Genomic DNA, 18920 nt, shown 5'->3' with positions numbered 1-18920 from the left:
CTTCATCCAGTTTACCCTGTACAGCACCTTTCGCAATATTGATATATGGATTCACACTATTCACGTTCAATTTTTCATCTGTAATGAATGTAGCTACAACTGCACCTTTGTTCAATACCTGTACATCCCAACTACGTGGATGTTGTACGCTAAATGTCTGATCTGGACTAGAAAATGTCACATACTCTTTCTGAGCAGCATTATGTTTGTTGATATATATTCCCAAGAAGAGCAATAATAAGAGAAGCAAGACTGCTACTAGGGCTTTCCAGTGCTTTGCAAAAATGTTTTTCATAGACATACAAACAAAATATAAATGTACATAATGTATAGATCATCCTTATAATTGCAAGTCTCATATCAATCAGACACTCCACAAATGCAAATACTCTCCATCACGGTACTTCCCATAGAGAGTATCTCCTACGATAGTATAGCCTATCGCTGCTGCATGCACGCGTATCTGGTGCCTCATGCCCTGTGCAATAACCGCATAACACAGCGTTGTATCACGCTCCGCATCATAGGCAATCGGCACAAACATCGTTTCCACATGATTCTCTCTTCCACGACCCTTCGACCAATCCTTCTCTGTCCTAATCACAATCATACGCTCAGCGTCATGCACATGATGCATAATCGGGTATGAAACACGCATACCAGGCATCTCCTCACCACACACACTCGCATCCAAGTTCTCATATGCAGTCCACCCATCATCAAGCGGATACTGCAACGACATATTACCACGCACATCACACATATATACCTTCGCCAACTTTCCCTCAGCTTGATACGCTTTGTAACGCTCTTTTACACGAGAATTTTTGGCAAAATATAATAATCCCGCTGTATCATTATCCAATCTATTTATGAGCCCATACTCTTGTTCTTCGCTGAATTGTTGCTGCAACGCAGCAAAAAACTCGGAATTATCATCTCTGATGTTCTCCAAACAAGAATACTGCGAGCCGAACGTCGAAGGCATTCCATGTGGCTTCCAAACAAAATAATAATCCCTCGTTTCATATCGCTTCATGCTTTATTTTCTCATCTCAAAGTGAAGATACGTTCCTGACTGGTTAGCCTGGGTGAAAAAGTGCGCAAACTGATTTCCGACAAAATAATATTGTGAACCATTATACCCTACTCTTGTTTGCAATTGTGAAAACATTCGTGGATTTGTTGCGATGTTTTGTCCATTGTTGTATATATCCTTAATCATAGATGTATAGTCTACAGAGAATATTTCTGTGAGTTGCGTTGGTGACAATGTCCATCATTTGATTCCAGCAAAAGTTGTTGTTGGCTGCTGCTCTGTTGTATAACATTGTTTTGATAGCTCTTTCCCCGATGCATCATACACAACATTACATTGTTGTCCTTTGATATTTTGCACTGTTACGAGTGGCAAGATCAGCTCTTTCTTCACATCATTATACACAAACATTCTAGGATTATATAATGCATCCGTCATACTTCCTGCTTCCCCAAATGATTTCGTCCATGCTTGTATCACTGCTATCTTTCATTTTGCATCTTTCTTTGTAAAATCTACTTTGTATAGATCCAGTTTGATACCATCTTGTTGTTCACCACCATTTACATTTGTTCTTGTATCATATCACAAGCCTATCAAGTATTGTACACCATTTTCCTTCTTCCCATATGGGTGGAGATATGCACTATATCATGGCATCTTGAGCTCACCAATAATGCGAGGTTGTTTTGGATCTGCTAATGATATCACAAACAAAGGATCAATTTGTTTGTACGTTACTAAATACAAGTCCTCGCCTATAAATCTCACACCATAGAAATTCTCATTTGGTGCAATATTTTTCAAGCTACCAAGAACGTTCCCATCTGTTCATACTGTATAAACAGCTGTACTTGTTTTTCCTCATTGCCAATTTGATGTGACGATTCTGAATACACCATTCGCGTCCTCGTCCATGCTATATTGGTTGTAAGTATTCCCTCCTATGAGCGTCGCATATTTATATTTGATGTCACCAAGATTGAATGCATAGATAGTAGTATATGAAGCGTCAGCAAACCATGGAGCAAAACACCTCACGGTTGTTGATGAGCTCGCACAGGTAAATGCGTTTGGCAAGTAAGTAGGCGTTGTGAGGTAGATTGATTTTGGTGTTACATGGATTTGCGAACTATTACCCATGATAGTTTTGATAGTAGGCGTTGGTTCACTTGTCCCTAACGGCAATGTAATAATACTTGTAAGTGACTCTCCTCCAGCATAGCCTCGTCATTTTTTGATAGCATCTGGCTTTTTATAGAGCAATTGTGAACATGATACTGGCATGCTTTTTTTAGTAGAAACAACTCTTGTTTTCGTACCTGTTTTTACTGTCTTATACGAAACAGTGCTTCGTTTTGGCAAGATATCTGCTGCTTTGAGAGAGAAATCTTGTTGTGTGACGAGTTTTTTTGTATTCTTGTAGACCATATCATTGACTGCTTTGTACACTGGGCCTCGAGAAAGGTATTGTGATGTGACAAGGACAAGCTGTCCATTCACTACTCTAGAGTCCTGCAAATATCCATCATACAAATATGACTGTACTATTTTTGGTGCAGTCACCACGCTCACATCATACATTGCGATTCTCACTTGTTGTCCACGAGATACAAATGCTGTATCATATGCATAGAAAGGGGTACTCTTATTACTTATCAAAATCAATTTTTTCCCATTGAGCAATAATTTTGCATCCCAATATTCTTTGGAAAGTATAATAGTAGAAATCTCTTTGGTACTTGCTGCATCCAAGATATGAATAATACCTTGTTGTTGGTCAAGATAATAAATATATGTCCCATCATTTTTGATTAGTTCTGGTTCATCTACTCATTCTTTCTGCACATTCGTTGCTGAAAAATCATCTCAACCTCAGCCACCTCACATATCATCAGCAGCCTGTAACGCCGTCTTTGTAGATGCATCATTCATAATGACTCCCTCTCTTGCGACTGGCCCAAATTGACCAGCTTCCCAATGAGATGCAAGATATTGCTTGAGGACATTCTCTACTTCAGTACATGATGTAGCTTGCTTCAATGAAGGATCAAACATCGTTGTATCAGCTGCATACGCATTAGATAGTGCAAAAAGAGAGTAAGCGAGAATTGAAAGAGCAAGAGTTTTTTTGTACATATGGGAAGAGGTGTGAAAAGTAAAGGGTTATCATAGGACATCATCAACTAATGTATATCTAGAAGCATATATCATAATGTAGCGCACGAGAGAGGCATCTATTTCTAGTCTCTTCTTTCTCCATAAGTCTGTCATTATAGACTTCCAATATGATCATAGTACGGTATACGACTCACTCTACTTTCTGTGACAAACATGAGACCGGTCTCCACCTACTCTATATTCTCACGTAAAGCCTTCATAATATCCTTGAAAACCTCATCTGGAGACTTAGTTCCATCTACTTTGATGAGCTGTCCAAAATGCAATAAATAGTCGATTGTAGGCATAGTTTGCTCATAATACGTATTGATACGTTTCTCTACGCTTTCACGAGTATCATCTGGACGTCATCTTTGCATCGCGCGTTCTATCGCAATTTCTTTGGGAACATCTATCCATATACCCATAATAGTACGCTTGTAACGATACATTCTATCCAAAAACGAATGCATCTGAGGGACGTTCCTTGGGAACCCGTCTACCATCATCGCCTGACCTGGTTGCAGCGTGACATAAAATGCATCAAACAATGCTACCACGAGAGCGTTATCTATCAACTTCCCCTTATCCATACCAGTTTTCACGTATGATCCTATCGCATTATCATTAGATTCCAATGCACGCATAATCGCACCAGATTCAAAATATCTATATTGCCCTATAAAATGCTCTTCAAGCATTCTCGCCTGTGTACCTTTTCACGACCCTTGTACTCCAAACAACACCACATCCTTTAGCATTACACCATCTCTTAAGGATAAATCACACATGAGTATAGATATTGAAAGAAAAAAAACAAGTGCTGCAAAGAGACCGGTCTCTCTACACATAGCTACAGCACATATGTCAAGCGAGAATTGGCGAGAGAAATAGCCATTCACCACAAAAGAGACCGGTCTCTCAAAATACACTATATTGCTCTTGCATTATCATATCCATATCGTATACTTCCAGCGTGGAATGAAATTCCCAAATTTATTATTATACTACAAAACACACATGCAAAAAGGTACGGTAAAATTCTTTAACCAACCAAAAGGTTTCGGTTTCATTATCGAAGAAGGAACTGGAAATGACATTTTTTTCCACGTTACTAAAACAGCTGGTTACCAACCAGGATCACACATCTCATTCAATGAAGGTGAAGTGGTAACATTCGAAGAAGTTGAAGGTAAAAAAGGACCTGAAGCTATCGATGTAGCAAGAGTAGAAGGAGGAAGTCATGCTATGGCTGACGATTCTGATGAAGATGACGCTTCTTAGTATCATTCTCAACTCTATCAAAACGAAAACAAGGAATCTTACATAATACTAGTCAAACTACTATTATCTAGAAAACCGTTTCCAAAAAAAGTAACCTTCGGGTTGCTTTTTTTGCTATATAAGAAATATTATTGGTTTAGCATAAATGTTAGAGCATTGGTATATGTTTGTTGTGGGGATATATGGTGTCATCATGAAAAAAAAGAGAAGAACACAGGTACCTTATTGTACTGTAGTATATCATATGCACTCTTCATCCCATTTTGGCGAGTATCCAAATCCCCCATCAAAAGACTAACATGACTTTGACTATTCTTGATTTTCTTTTGCGCATCTTTTGACAAAGCATAACTCATACGACTCGACCCTATCAAACCTCAGGCAAATAATTGAGAGTTTCTAGCTATGATAGCCCATGCTAAATCTCCACCCAAAGAAAATCATTGCAAATAGATACGCTTTTTATCAAAAGAAATACCATCCATACGAATTTGTGCAAGATTTTTCACTATCATATACTCATATCATGCAAGATATGCACCAAAATCAGTACTATATTCTTCTCTTTGTGGGGTTCCTGAGGGTATAAGTGCAATATAGTTCTTGTCCAATTGCCAATTCTTAACAAGTGAAAAATACTTTTTTGCAGAGAGGTTTGTTCATGGGAGAAAAATATGCACAGGGAGATTGGAGCCAGTACCAACCACTATTATCTCAGCTTTCTGTGAAAAATATTTTGGAGGGGTAAACCTAGCAAAAATTGGCGTGGAGAAAAATAAAATTAGTACTATTAGAAAATATATATATCTTTTCATAGAGCCAGTAGAGACAATAAACTTTATTCCTTATACAGAGCTTATACTACATAAGACAAGCGCTACTGCAAGATATTTCGCATAAAAAAATCCCCACATTCCTGCAGAGATTTTCTTTTCATAGTATTGTGATAGATCCTTCACTTTGGCTTTGCCTCGTTCTGGATGACTAACGCTTTGATCGTTTTGGTGCTTTTCTTGCTTTCTTGAGACCTGGTTTCTTTCTTTCTTTTGAACGAGGATCTCTTTTGAGAAGTTCATATGGTTTAAGTTGTGTTCTTGTGTCTGGATTGAATTCTACAAGTGCTCTTGCGAATCCAAGTTTAATAGCATCGGCTTGACCAGCCTTACCACCAGCACATACTTTGATGTCAGCATCAAATGATGTGACCACATCTGCACCTAATACAGAAAATGGCAGAAGTATATCATGCATATGGTTTGGATGCCCAGCAAAATACACGTCTAGAGTAGTTCTTTTTTCACCCTTAACGATAGTAAATATCCCCTTACCTTTTGGGAAAAGTTTTACAGATGCAGTTGCAGTTTTTCTTCTTCCTACTGCAAATGTATATTTACCTGCTGTAGTGGTAGCAGTTGTTTTTGCTGAAGCAGCTTTAGTTACAGCCATGATTAGTTAACTTCGATAGGATGTAAAAAGTCGTATTTTGTGGATGCAGATGTGAACATTTTCATTCTTTTCATTCTAGGATCTCTCAATTTATTCTTTGGAAGCATACCTCTCACTGCAAACCATAGTGGATCAGTAGGTTTCTTTTGCATGAGCGTTTTAAGGTTTTTAGATTTTACATTACCCTTCCAACCACTGTATGTGTAGTACATTTTTTGCATAAGTTTTTTACCCGTTACAGTAATTTTATCAGCGTTTTCTACGATAACAAAACCACCACAATCTCGGAAATCACATTGGTGACCTTCGTTCTTACCGATGAGCAAATCTGCAGCAATCACAGCAACTTTACCGAGAGTTTTCCCAGCAGCGTCGATTTTATACCACTTTCTGTTCTTTTGGAGATCTTCAGGTCTCTTGTAGAACGTTTTATTCAAATCTATTGATGCCATGATAGTATAGTGAGAAGTAATAAACAAATTGTATGAATAGTTTTCACGCTGCCTTGCGGCTCGCTGCATAGTTAGATAACTCTAAGAAGAATTTTTTCAGCTCCATCACCAGGTCTATAACCTAATTTGTATGATGCAATGAACCCTGACTTTTTTCCTTCTTTGTGTAATCTTGGGAGCGTTTCAGCAATAACTTTTTTACCAGTATCTTCACCAATAATCATATGCTTCACATATCTGATAGCTTCTCTTTTTGCATCTTTTTCATCTGCATATTGTGTAGAGAATCACACAAGTTTTGCAAAGAATGCATCAGCTTCAGCTTTGATTACCTTGGCTCTTTTACCAGTAGTTGTCATATGCCCCTCTTTTACAAGGTTTGTAAGCATTGTTTTGATAACATTGTCTCTTGTTTGATACACACCTATGCGCATATCAAGCATCTTGTTTACTTTATGTCTCATTGGAAGTAGATGTATAGTATAAATGTGTCCTATGTATAGAGAGAAGAAAGATTCTTCACGTCGGCTGGCCTCGGTTCTGATACCTATCCTCCAAGCCCCTTTCCTATATTTTGCAATGCAACCACGATTTCATCAATTGCTTTCTTACCAAGTCCTTTCATACTCAAGAGTTCTACTTTTCTCTTTTTCTCTAAGTCTTCTACGTACAAGATAGCATTTTTGATAAGAGCATTTCTTGTTCTCTCACTCAATGGAAGAGCATCGATTGGCATAGTTTTGATATTCATTTCTTCTGGTAATTTTTCTTTTTCCTCATGGAGATCTTCTAGTTCTACAAACATAGCAGAATCAACATAGATGTCATCAAAGACGAAGAGTTTAGCATATGATGCTACTACTTCACCCGCAAAAGACATAAATTCTTTTGGAGAAAGATCAGCATATTTTGATTTTACTTCCATAACGAGACAGTCTTTCAACCCACCTTGGAAATCATCAATTACCTCTACCACTTCATATTTTACATAGTCTACTGCTTTGAAGTCATTGTCGATAAGTAGTAAGTTTACATCTGTATCTGGATTTTTTTCCTCACGTCTTCTCAAGAAATCAATGCTGTAATATCCATATCCCTTCTCTACTCTAATATCAAAGATGACTTCTGTACTAGGATCAGATATTTCACAAAGGTATACATCTCCTTCCAATAGCTCTACACCTGATGGTAATTTGAGATCTGCTGAAGTATATGTACGAGCTCCTTTGAATTTCTGAGGCACCCACTGAAGATTTTCTACTTTATCTGATATCGTGAAACGCAATTTTTTTACATTTTGCATAATATCAATAACCGCTTCTTTTACTCAATCAATCACATGATATTCATGAGATACTCATTTGATTTTCATTGCAGTAGCAGCTCATCCGATATTGTATCAGAGTATTGCTCTTCTCAATGCATTACCAAGTGTATGACCGAATCATCTTGGCACATACTGAAGCTCAAACTTCATAGTATAATCATCAATAGCAGTTGTAACAATCTTTGGAGACCCGATGTATTTTTGTATATCCAGCATGGAGAGGTTGCAGTAGAAGATAAAAGTTGGAATAGACTTATGCTCTCGCGTAGAATTCAATAACTTTCAAGACATCTGCAGGTGTATGAAGTGATGTTACATCTGGGAGATCAAGTACCTCTATTGTTTTGTTTGCCTTATTTACTTTCAAATATGCAATACCTGTATCAGCATTTGTAAATGCATCTTCGTAGAGTGAAGACCCAGCGATCTTTGGTCTGACTGCGATGAGATCGTTTGCACAGACAAAATATGAAGGTACATTATGTTTTGCACCATTGAGTGTGAAATGCCCATGTGTAACCATTTGTCTCGCCTGCATAATAGTTTTTGCAAGTCAAGCCTTGTATACTACAGCATCAAGTCTTCTTTCAAGAAATTGAAGAAGCACCTTATCGTGTTCCATATTTTTGTTCTTTGCATAACGTGAAGCAGTGAACTTTACCAATTTCGCAAAAGGTTTTTCAGCCATACCATATGATCTTTTGAGCACTTGTTTGTTTCTCAAAAGTTTTCCATATTCAGAAAGTCTTGGCATAGAACCACCATGTTGACCAGGTAATGTTCTTCTTTTTTTCACATCGTATTTGTCTGAACCGAAGATATTAATACCTTCTCTTCTAACGATTTTATATTTAGGTCATGTATATCTCATGAATGTTCGCAGTGAGTAAATGTATAAAGAAACATGGAGGTGATTACATTCTTTTTGGCCTGATACCCTTACATCCACCAAACTGCAATGGAGTTGCTTCAGTGATGTACAGAATATCTATCAAACCAATATCATTGATTCATTTGAAGACACCATCTCTCCCATCCCAATACCTTTTATAACGACACCGATTTCTTTCAATCACATATCATCTTTTGCGGTCTTGAGAAGATTTTTTGTCAGCACTTCAGCAGCATAAGGAGTATTTTCTTTGCTCCTTTGAATCCTACGTGACCCGTACCATATCCAAGAACCTTATTCCCCTTTTCATCAGAGAGAGTAATGATAGTATTGTTTTCTGATGTATGGACATGAAGAATCCCTTTACTGATCTTGATGTTTTTTTTCTTCTTAGCAACTTTTTCTGCCATTGAATATAAATTTGAATAGTAAATAGGTGATATTACAATATATTATTTCTTCAATACTGGTCTTACTCTTGATCTTCCAAGCAATTTCTTTGCAGTTCTCGCATTTTTTCTTGTGCTTTGCCCTCTTACAGGAAGTCCAAGATTGTGTCTTACTCCTCTATAGCATCTGATTTCTTTCAATCTTTTGATGAAACCATTTACCTCTCTCTTGAGATCATTCTCAAGATGCATTTCCTTGAGAACATTATTGATGGCTTTTTCCTCCTCTTCGGTAATATCTTTTACTTTCTTGAAAGGATTAATCTTGATACCATCGAGAATTTCTGAAGATTTTTTGCGACCAATACCATAGACTGCAGTTAGTCCAATCCAGATATTCTTAGCATCAGGTAATCACATGTCATTGAATTCTTAGCATAGTGTGCGTATAGAAAGATATATAAAAAATTACCCTTGTCTTGCTTATGTTTTACATTCTCACAGATGACAAGTATTTTACCATGTCTTCTAATGATCTTGCATTTATTACACATTTTTTTGATTGATGCTCTTACTTTCATAATAATAAGATGGAAGATAAATACGATTATGCTTTCTTCTGAGGAGCATTGGCTACTGGAGCTGGTGCTCATGGTGTTGTTGGTATTCCATTTTTGATATTATGTCTGTATATAATACGTCATTTTTTCAAATCATAGGGGTTGAGTTCTACATCTACGAAGTCTCATGGCAGAACTCTAATTCTATGGAGATTTTTCATCTTCCCAGATAAAGATCCTGTGATATCCATACTATAATCTGCAAGCCAAACCCTATATCCTCATGGACCGAGATTTTCCTTCACTTCACCAATGACAATGATTGCATCATCTTTAGGCATGAAGTTTTATCTCTTTAATAAATAAAGTAGTTTGCAGTGGTCTGAATCAGATATTTCTTTCATATCTATTCTTTCTCTTGAACTTCAACACACGAACTTTTTCACCTTTCGCAGTACCAGCATTATCTGCTACTACCGTCACACCCTTGAGTAATGGAGCACCTACTGATACATGTGATCAGTCAGCTTCAAAACAGCAAGCACGTCAAAGTTACTTATTTCTTTATCCTCAGTCCCTAGGTTATCAACAACAATTTTGCTCCCTTTGGTCACAATATATTGATGTCATTTACATTGAATAACTGCGTACATAATAGATCTATGTTTTTAAAAACTAAACGATTTTTCCGAGTTGTGCTAACATTGCATATTTTGATTTTGTCTTCTTATATGCATTTGATACCATAGCTCTTACTCTCTTATATCTTCTCGCACTTGGGAATCTATATTCACAAATTTTCTATACCATTTTGTTCAGTAATGCTTTTGCTTTTTTGCTATATCAAGAGTACGAGACGTCCAGAGTTCTTTTTTGTAGAACGCTATAAGTCTTTCGTTTGTATTGAGATCTCCTGTTCTGTAGATAGTAAATCACATGGATATATTAGAGAGAGTGATAAAGTGTGTGTACCTGGAACCGGAATCGAACCGGCATCCTATTACTAGGGGCGGATTTTAAGTCCGCTGCGTCTACCAATTCCGCCATCCAGGCATATAGTCAGACCGGTCTGGGATAATCTAGATTGTGTAGTTGCACATAGTACCCAAAAGACCGGACTCTTTTATTGGCAATTATACAATTTCGTCATACATTTTGTCAAATACTACGGGAAACATAGCTGCAATATTTGAGAGAACTTTTCTATTGAGTTGAACATTTTTCTTGTTCATAGTCCCAATAAATCTTGAGTATGAAGAGCCTCTATTCTGTGTAGCAGCAGATATTCTTTCTATCCACAATCTTCTATAGTCTCTCTTCTTGAGCTTTCTACCAATATACGCATGCTGACCTTGTTTTACCAATGCCAATCTTACTTGTTTGTAGAGATTACTTCTTCCGAGTCTAAATCCTTTTGCGCGTTGGATGAACGCTTTATGTCTGCGGTGTCTTTGTACACCATTTTTAACTCTTACCATGACTTATCTTGCGCTATGAGGGAGTAAAGTTTTTATTCTCTGTTTTTGTGTCTTGGACAACACTCTTCCTGATTTTGCCTGTTTGTGGCTCTCCCTTTATTTGTAAGGAGATGACTCATCTCAGCCTTATCATGAATATATGTATTTGTCTTTGTTACTTTGATTCTTTTTGCAGTTCATTTATGTGTTTTTCCTATTCAAGCCATGAGACTATTTACCTTTAGGAGTAAAACAATGATATTCCATTTGGTTCTTCTTTCACGCCTTGTGACTTACTCTTATCAGCCATTGTAGCTTCTATACCCTTTAATCTCTCAACAACTTTACTGACGAAGATTTTTTCTCTCCCCTTCAACCTCACTGAGAATCTTACTGTATATCATTCTTCCAAGAACTCTTCTGCTTTATGAACTTTAAGAGCTAGATCATTATCTCATATTGTGTATGACATTTTGACTTCCTTTGATCACTTTGATTTATTATTTTTTTCTTTTCTTATCGTCTTTTGATTTATCATACATATATTTACCATAGTCTATTATCTTTGCTGTACACAACATATCCAATGGATTATATGCTACCTGCACAAGGTCAAATCCCAATGCACTCGCGCGTCTCAAAGCCTCATCCCTAGAGACAGTACCAAGTTGCTCTCCATTTTCATCGATAAGCATTACTCTTGGCGCCTTGATCATTTCATTGATATATGTCATTCTCGCATCTCTTGCTCCTCACACTGCGGGACGCGCTCCACCTGTAGATGGACGTGCTCACATTGGTGGGCGAGCTCATGTCGCAGCTGGGCGAGCACCTGTTCATCATGGCCTAGACACAAATCCTCATGGCTTTGGAGCTCATCATGGTTTTGGTCATGTTCATGCGAAGGGACGCGCTCATCCTTGATATGGGCGAGATTGTGATGATGACTTGTTTTGTATTGGCGGCATGCACACAAAAGGTAGTAAATATGAGTCATGCTCCCGGCGGATTTGAACCCGCGATTTCTACCGTGAGAGGGTAGCGTCCTAGACCAGCTAGACGACGAGAGCAAATCTGTCCTGAGACATGATTTAGTGTATGATAAGTGGGTATTTGTCTATTGTACTTTGCCCCAGCATGGGCTCGAACCATGAACCTACAGCTTAGAAGGCTGTTGCTCTATCCATTGAGCTACTGGAGCACATATAACAGTGATTATTCTTTTTTATACGAAAAGAAAAAACTCTATTAATGAGCTTTCCTATATCTTTGTAATAGGAATATGGAAGATATACGAGTTTGTAATGATCGGTTATCTAGTGAGTCTCCGTCGACGACGCAGTGGCGTACAATTAGGCTTTTCAACCTATGTTACCTACTCCTCTAGTAAAGATTCGATGCATGCATGTAGCTGCCCGAACCACCATCATATATATTGGAAGGTGAATTGCAAGAGGAATTTTGTGTGCTCATGTACAATTCTGCAAAATCTCCCTTGCAATACATTCTATTTTTGACAACATAGATCTATATATGTGACATCATAGCAAAGAGTTTATTTCCTCATCCCTATCGCATGCAAAACCTCCTCGATCATAGTGGTATTTCTTGGACACATTTGGTTAGTCCCTCCAAACAAGAAGTCAGAGCGTTGGAATCAAAATATGAAATTCATGAATTGATCGTAGAAGATCTCACTGAGCTAAACACACAGGACAAGATCGATATTTATGACGACCATCTGTGTATCGTTCTCCATTTTCCCAAATACGAAACTACTACCAAAAGGTATATGCTCAACGAATTGAATATCGTACTAGGCAAAACATATCTTATCACAACAACGAGGTTCGACACGCACAGCATCACACAGGTGAAAAATCAGTACAAGGAAGAATTGGAAGATATCGATGAAAACGACGCAGAAGAAAAATTTAGAATCACCCCCTATTATATAATATACGAGATACTAGAGGAAATTTATACCAAAAACATAAGACTTATTCACAAAATCTCGAGAGATATTATAGATTTGGAAGAAGGACTATTGAAAAAAACATCAGTTACAAGTAGTGTTATAGTGATCTTCTCATCAAAAAAAGGAATATATCATTTCTCAAATCCACCTATAGTACACATGAAGACGTATTGGAAGAGATACAAACTATGTTGCCAAAGATTTATGAAGAAGACCTCAATGTATATTTCGAGGATCTTATCACAAAGGTAAAAAAGATAACGGTCAGTATCGACGCGCTACAAGAAAACATAGAAAGTGTTGCGGATACCTACAATAGCCTCGTGACATTAAAAGCAAATGACACAGTGATGATTTTGACTGTCATCACTGGTATCACCATGCCTTTTGCTCTTCTCACCAGCCTATTCAGTATCAATGTAAAACTCCCTCTCTCCAACACAAACCCATTCTCATTTTGGATACTCACAATTATTATGTGTTGCTTATCATGAGGATTCGCATATTTTTTCTTGAAGAGAAAGTAGTAGTGAGATGTTCTTTCTAGTTAGTAAATTTCCAATCCGCCAAGATACTCTCAAGATGTGTGTCTAGAGAAACGCTTGTTAATATACTAGATTGTGCTGTAATAGTATAAAGAGCACTATTCCTTTTCATCAATACGATAGCATAACGTTTTTAGCATTTGCGATAGTTGATTCAAATACTATTTTTTTTGCTGGATAGAGCCCTCAAACTATAATATCACTTTCATTCACTATGGTCATAGTATTTCTGAATGCTTTTTGATACAGTGCCTTGGTATTGGTATATATCGTTTCCAAGGAGCCTGAGTTGCTTCCTCTAGCAATAGAGATAAGAGTTTTTGACGTAGCATATCATGGTTCAGAAGGTATAGAAAACAAGATTGAGAGTGATCATCTAGCTACTACACTCCTATATTTAAGTCCTGCATTGTAATTGAATGTAAATGAGTTATCAGGTGCTGTATACGCATTATAATTTCTCCAAAGATATATATCTGCAAGATTATTGGCATCAAAATAGTCTTGAGATATTGAACTTGTAGCGGTGCTAAATACAACATCGCCAGCATTACTGAGATCTTCTGGATACATCTCATCAACTCCATCAAAATCTGGAGACTGATTCGCTATTCTCTTTGTTTATTTGTTTGTGTATTTCTCACATACATCTGCATACCATATTCTCCATTTTGGAAAATATTACCAGCAGTACTAGAGAAAAGAATATATTTCCCATCTGGCGTAATAGCTACAGCTTCAGAATCACCATCTCACCCCTCATAGCAAGCCTCGTGCCAATTAGCACTTACAAGCTTGATAGTATTGAGGACCATATCTTTTACAAAGACATCACTGTATGCACTACCGCCACCACATATATAATCTGAATTACTGAGAAATACGACATATCTTCCATCTGGCGTCATAAAACTAGGAGATGTATAATACATGGGCTCATCATCTCAACCCCAGCGTTGATTTACTACTTGTACAGTTGTGTTGTTTGTAGTATCTCTCATCACAATATCTGGTCTATCGTTAGTATCATCTATTCCTCCTCACTCATCATACTCTCGCGTAAACATATTAGTTCCATTTGTGTACATCAAGATATGTCTCCCATTGTCACTTATAGAGTAAGGATATGTGGCACCATTTGCCTGCACACTAGAGCTATTGACACTAACTCTGATAGTAGTATTTGTTGACCTATCTCTGACAAAAGCATCGGTACCATTATTTGTATCTCATGCTACTAGATTGTTAGCTTCACTGCCCAACAATACATATTTACCATCTGGCGTGATTCATACAGGGTATGACATATAATTAGCTTGCATACCAGAACTGTTCACACTGACTCTAGTAGTAGTGTTTGTCGATCTATCTCTGACAAAAACATCAGATGCATTATTTGTATCTCATGATACCAATACACTAGAAGTACTTGCAAATGTTATATATTTTGCATCTGGCGTCATAAATCCAGCATTAGTATACTGTGTCGCTTGTGTTCAGTTTGTTGCTATATTAATTCTCGTGGTTATATTAGTTTTGAGATCTTTGAGAAAAAGATCTTGCACTCCATTTGTATCTCATACTACCAAGTTGGTAGCAATACTAGAAAAAAGCAGATATCTTCCATCTGGTGTCAGTGAAATAATATATGAGACATTATTTGCCTGCTGTCACAAACTATTTGTACTAACCCTTGTGGTTGTATTGGTAGGTCAGGTCTTTGAGAAAAAGATCTTGCACTCCATTTGTATCTCATGATACTAGATCACTAGACTGACTCTGGAATACAATATATTTCCCATCTTTTGAAATACGAGCTCATTGTGAATTTGAATTCCCATTTGCAAAGCACCAGAAGAAAGCACATTTGACATGAGAGGTTCCAAGGGAATGTAGTTCAGCTGTATAGAATTCATGAAGTGGAAATCGGCACCAAACGAGTAGGAGTCCCAGCAGCATACAAACTACATGGAACAAAACCCAACATACTAAGCATGAGCAAGAGTTTTTTTCATAGGAGGATACAATACATATAATATAAAAAGATCAAAGTTATGTCATCAAAAAACACACATGTTTATATGCACGTTATTATGGTGGAAGAAGATTGCAAGTGAGTATATAGGAGGTGTTTACCCAAAAATAGAATAGATGGTCAGAATACATGTAAGTTTATAGAAAACTATTTCTGAACGTACTAAAAGCAACACAAAATTTGCATTAAGCCCAAAATGCATATGAAGCCAATAAATAAGCATAGAGACAAGTATAGTAAATACAAAAACGCACCACAAGGGTGCGTCTGATATAATCCATGAAGAAAGTATTATTTACTAGTCTTCTTTGTTGCCTTAATAGTGTTTATTGCAGACTTTGCATCTGCTTTGATTTTTTGATTCTTTTCTTTGTAAGTTGATTGATTGTAAAGATTTTATTATAGAGTGCTATCTTACCAGCAACAAATGCGTCAAAAGATTCTTTCTTAGTAGCATCAATATACCTACTTATCGTGTTATAGAATGAGGTAATCATGACATCTACACGAGCTTTTACGGCTTCAGCAGTCATAGGTGCTTTGTTCTTTACAGATAATCTATAGTCTGCATTCAACTTATTTTTCTCAGCTAAAAGCGTCTTAACAGCAGCTTCCACAGTTGTTTTTCTTTCTGCTCTTGCGTCCTTGTCTGTCAGCTTAGTGAAATATTTTCGTACATATCCATAATCTGCATGAAATGCATCTTTATAATCTTTCTTTTCTGTTTTAGCTTCTTGTCGATTTGTCTTTTTATCGTCCTTTGCTTTTTCTTTTATACCTCTAATCTCTTCATGTTTCCCAGACCCATTGTGTTCCCATGGTCTTATACATTGTTGGATAGTACCAGACCATACATATCCTGCTGAAGGTATACATCCATGTTCATCTCTATCTGAACCAGGCATCCCTGAACCAGAAAGTATCGTTTCAGATGCAAAAACACCTCCAAGAAGTGAGGCAGATACGAGGACTACTCAAAGTATTGTTTTTTCATAGTGAGATTATAAGAGAATAAATTATAGTATATATATACAAAACATACCTTAATGTAATCTTAAGTTTAAAAAAACACTATCGCTAAGATTGATACTTTTTTATGGAGAGTTCGAAAAAAGTGTTCAACTATTTTATGATAAGATTTATATTCATTAAGATTCTTTTTAAGAACCTATATTTAGAGACAGGACAGATATTAAAATACATAGAGAGAGAGAAAATAGTAGACATCAACCGCAATCATGCTTATATAAATAAATGACCATTTAGAGAAGTATGTCACAGGAGAAAATTTGCTTAAAAGATTAATATAAATATAATGTATTTCATGGGTATAATGAAGACATCAGGCAATAAGAGTATTTCCCATCCAAAGACTGGAATAGATTTTTTTCAATCAGATAAATTAGCTTATCTTCAAAAGAGAAGTAAACAAGATTATTATAAAGTATATTGGGCCACTACATACACCTAAAGATAAAATTGAATCCGAGATCAATAAAGAATTAAAAGAGATGCTACTTAACCTAACTTTATAGCTAATAATTCTTTTACAGAGTCAGACAATAAAAACTCTTATAAAAAAGTGATAATGTCTTACCAAAAAGAAAGCAACATAGTCAAGAAATACATCTATGACTTTTTAAAGAGTGTTGAATTCCGATATATGTAAACAGACAATTAATGTAAATTTTTATAATGGAAGTTTTAGTAATAATACCACAGCTAGGGCTTTTTATAAAAATATTATAATTGATGCGAAAATTTGGATAAAATCTCAGAGATAGAAAAGATAGAACTATTAATGCATGAGTATTTACATATCATAAGCACAAAATATCTAGTATTTACCAATACTTATAAAAAAAACAACAAAAATGGATATGATGTAGATTTTAGAATTTAGTTCTCAGTCATGATTTAGCAGGCATACATTTAACAATAAGAGATATGGTCTTTTTTTTAACGAATGATTAACTGATCTTTTTACATATATTATATTAGCAAAAAATAATTTTAAAAAAGCAACTAATATGTGATATATATATAATATTAATGTTTGTGACCACCTCATCAAACATCTAGGCTGCTTTAAAATGAGTGCCTTACAAAGAGTTATTAGAAAAGATTCTAACTGCTTATATTCATTGAGACCTATTTTACTTATGAGATTTAGGAAAGTTAGTATGATCTGATGTTGCACAAAGTATTATGCAAGAGCACGACAATCCACATGTTGCAAAGTCTAACTTCTTAAAAAAATGACTAATAAGTCAATTGCCACTTTTAGAACAACCGACTGAATATTTAGATCTAACTAAGGAGCTAACAGATTATATATCCCAGAATACATTTAGTATAACACAGTAATATTATTGCTCTCTATTGTATATACTATAATTTTAAAAAATACTAACACGCGATCAAGTATTGAGGAAGAAATTGAGAAATTCTATCACTTTGGCATCCTACTAGGTAAGGGGTGAAACATTTTGAGATATCAAAAATATAAGGATTACACCTACTAAGTTGTCACGTCAGTGGATACGAACATCTATATATAATGAATAATTCGCTCATACTTTTATACTCTACACTACTCCATGTGAAATATATCAGCTATTGTACAACCATAACAAACACAAAAAGGTCTTTCATGCGACCATTGCTAAGTTCACCAAAAGCCAAGAGTTTAATTATTCCTTACTTAGAGACTCACTACCCGTGAGTACTCAGAAACTCTAACAGAAAACAAAGAATGATTATATACAGAAAAATAATGTATAAAAGCAGGATGAACTATTGGTTATAAGTCTAAGATCGATGATGACATTAATAGTAGTTGATTTGCTCACAAACTAGCTTCTTGAAATGTTAATTTTAGTATTACTTGTAACGAAAAATCTCAAAAAATCATTTGAAAGATTATGCATGATTGAATGACAATAGAAGGTGGAATTTGTTGTAAATAAAAGCGACTCTACACACAGAGCCGCTTTTAGAATTATAAGATAATTAATTTCTATGGATAAAGAGATTTAAAAATGCCCTGATAATAATCAGGGCATTAGTGTTATAAAATACTTAAATTAGAAGTTGTAAGTAACTATATTAGAACTTAATAATATGTCTCTAGGATACACATACGTGCCGCCATCTTTATCAATATCAACGCCTCTATAAATATAATAAGAAAGCCACTGTAATTTTGAACAATAGAACTTAGTATCATCATACTTACCACCTAAAAGACTATATGGCTTACCAACTTGATTCTTCTGATAGTTACAAATATTAGTAACTTGAGTACCAGACATTGAAGCATTAAGCCACATCAAAGATCTTGCATTCATATTAGC

The 18920-nt window shown here is 36.1% G+C and overlaps 2 non-coding genes across 2 annotated transcripts; both read right to left on the bottom strand.

The window, feature by feature from the left end:
* Positions 1 to 10518: 10518 nt before the first annotated feature.
* Positions 10519 to 10602, bottom strand: TRNAL-UAA (transfer RNA leucine (anticodon UAA)). The gene has a single exon. It is a non-coding gene; the product is annotated as a tRNA-Leu (tRNA).
* A 1532-nt stretch (positions 10603 to 12134) lies between these two features.
* On the bottom strand, positions 12135 to 12207 carry TRNAR-UCU (transfer RNA arginine (anticodon UCU)). Its single transcript has one exon. It is a non-coding gene; the product is annotated as a tRNA-Arg (tRNA).
* Between the last annotated feature and the right edge of the window lie 6713 nt (positions 12208 to 18920).

The sequence above is a fragment of the Rhyacophila brunnea genome, unplaced genomic scaffold, assembly GCF_057557595.1.
Source record: "Rhyacophila brunnea isolate RB1 unplaced genomic scaffold, BYU_Rbru_1.0 scaffold_318, whole genome shotgun sequence".
Taxonomy (NCBI): Eukaryota; Metazoa; Arthropoda; class Insecta; order Trichoptera; family Rhyacophilidae; genus Rhyacophila; species Rhyacophila brunnea.
Note: the sequence above shows the minus strand (reverse complement) of the source record. Positions and strands in the feature narration are given on the sequence as shown.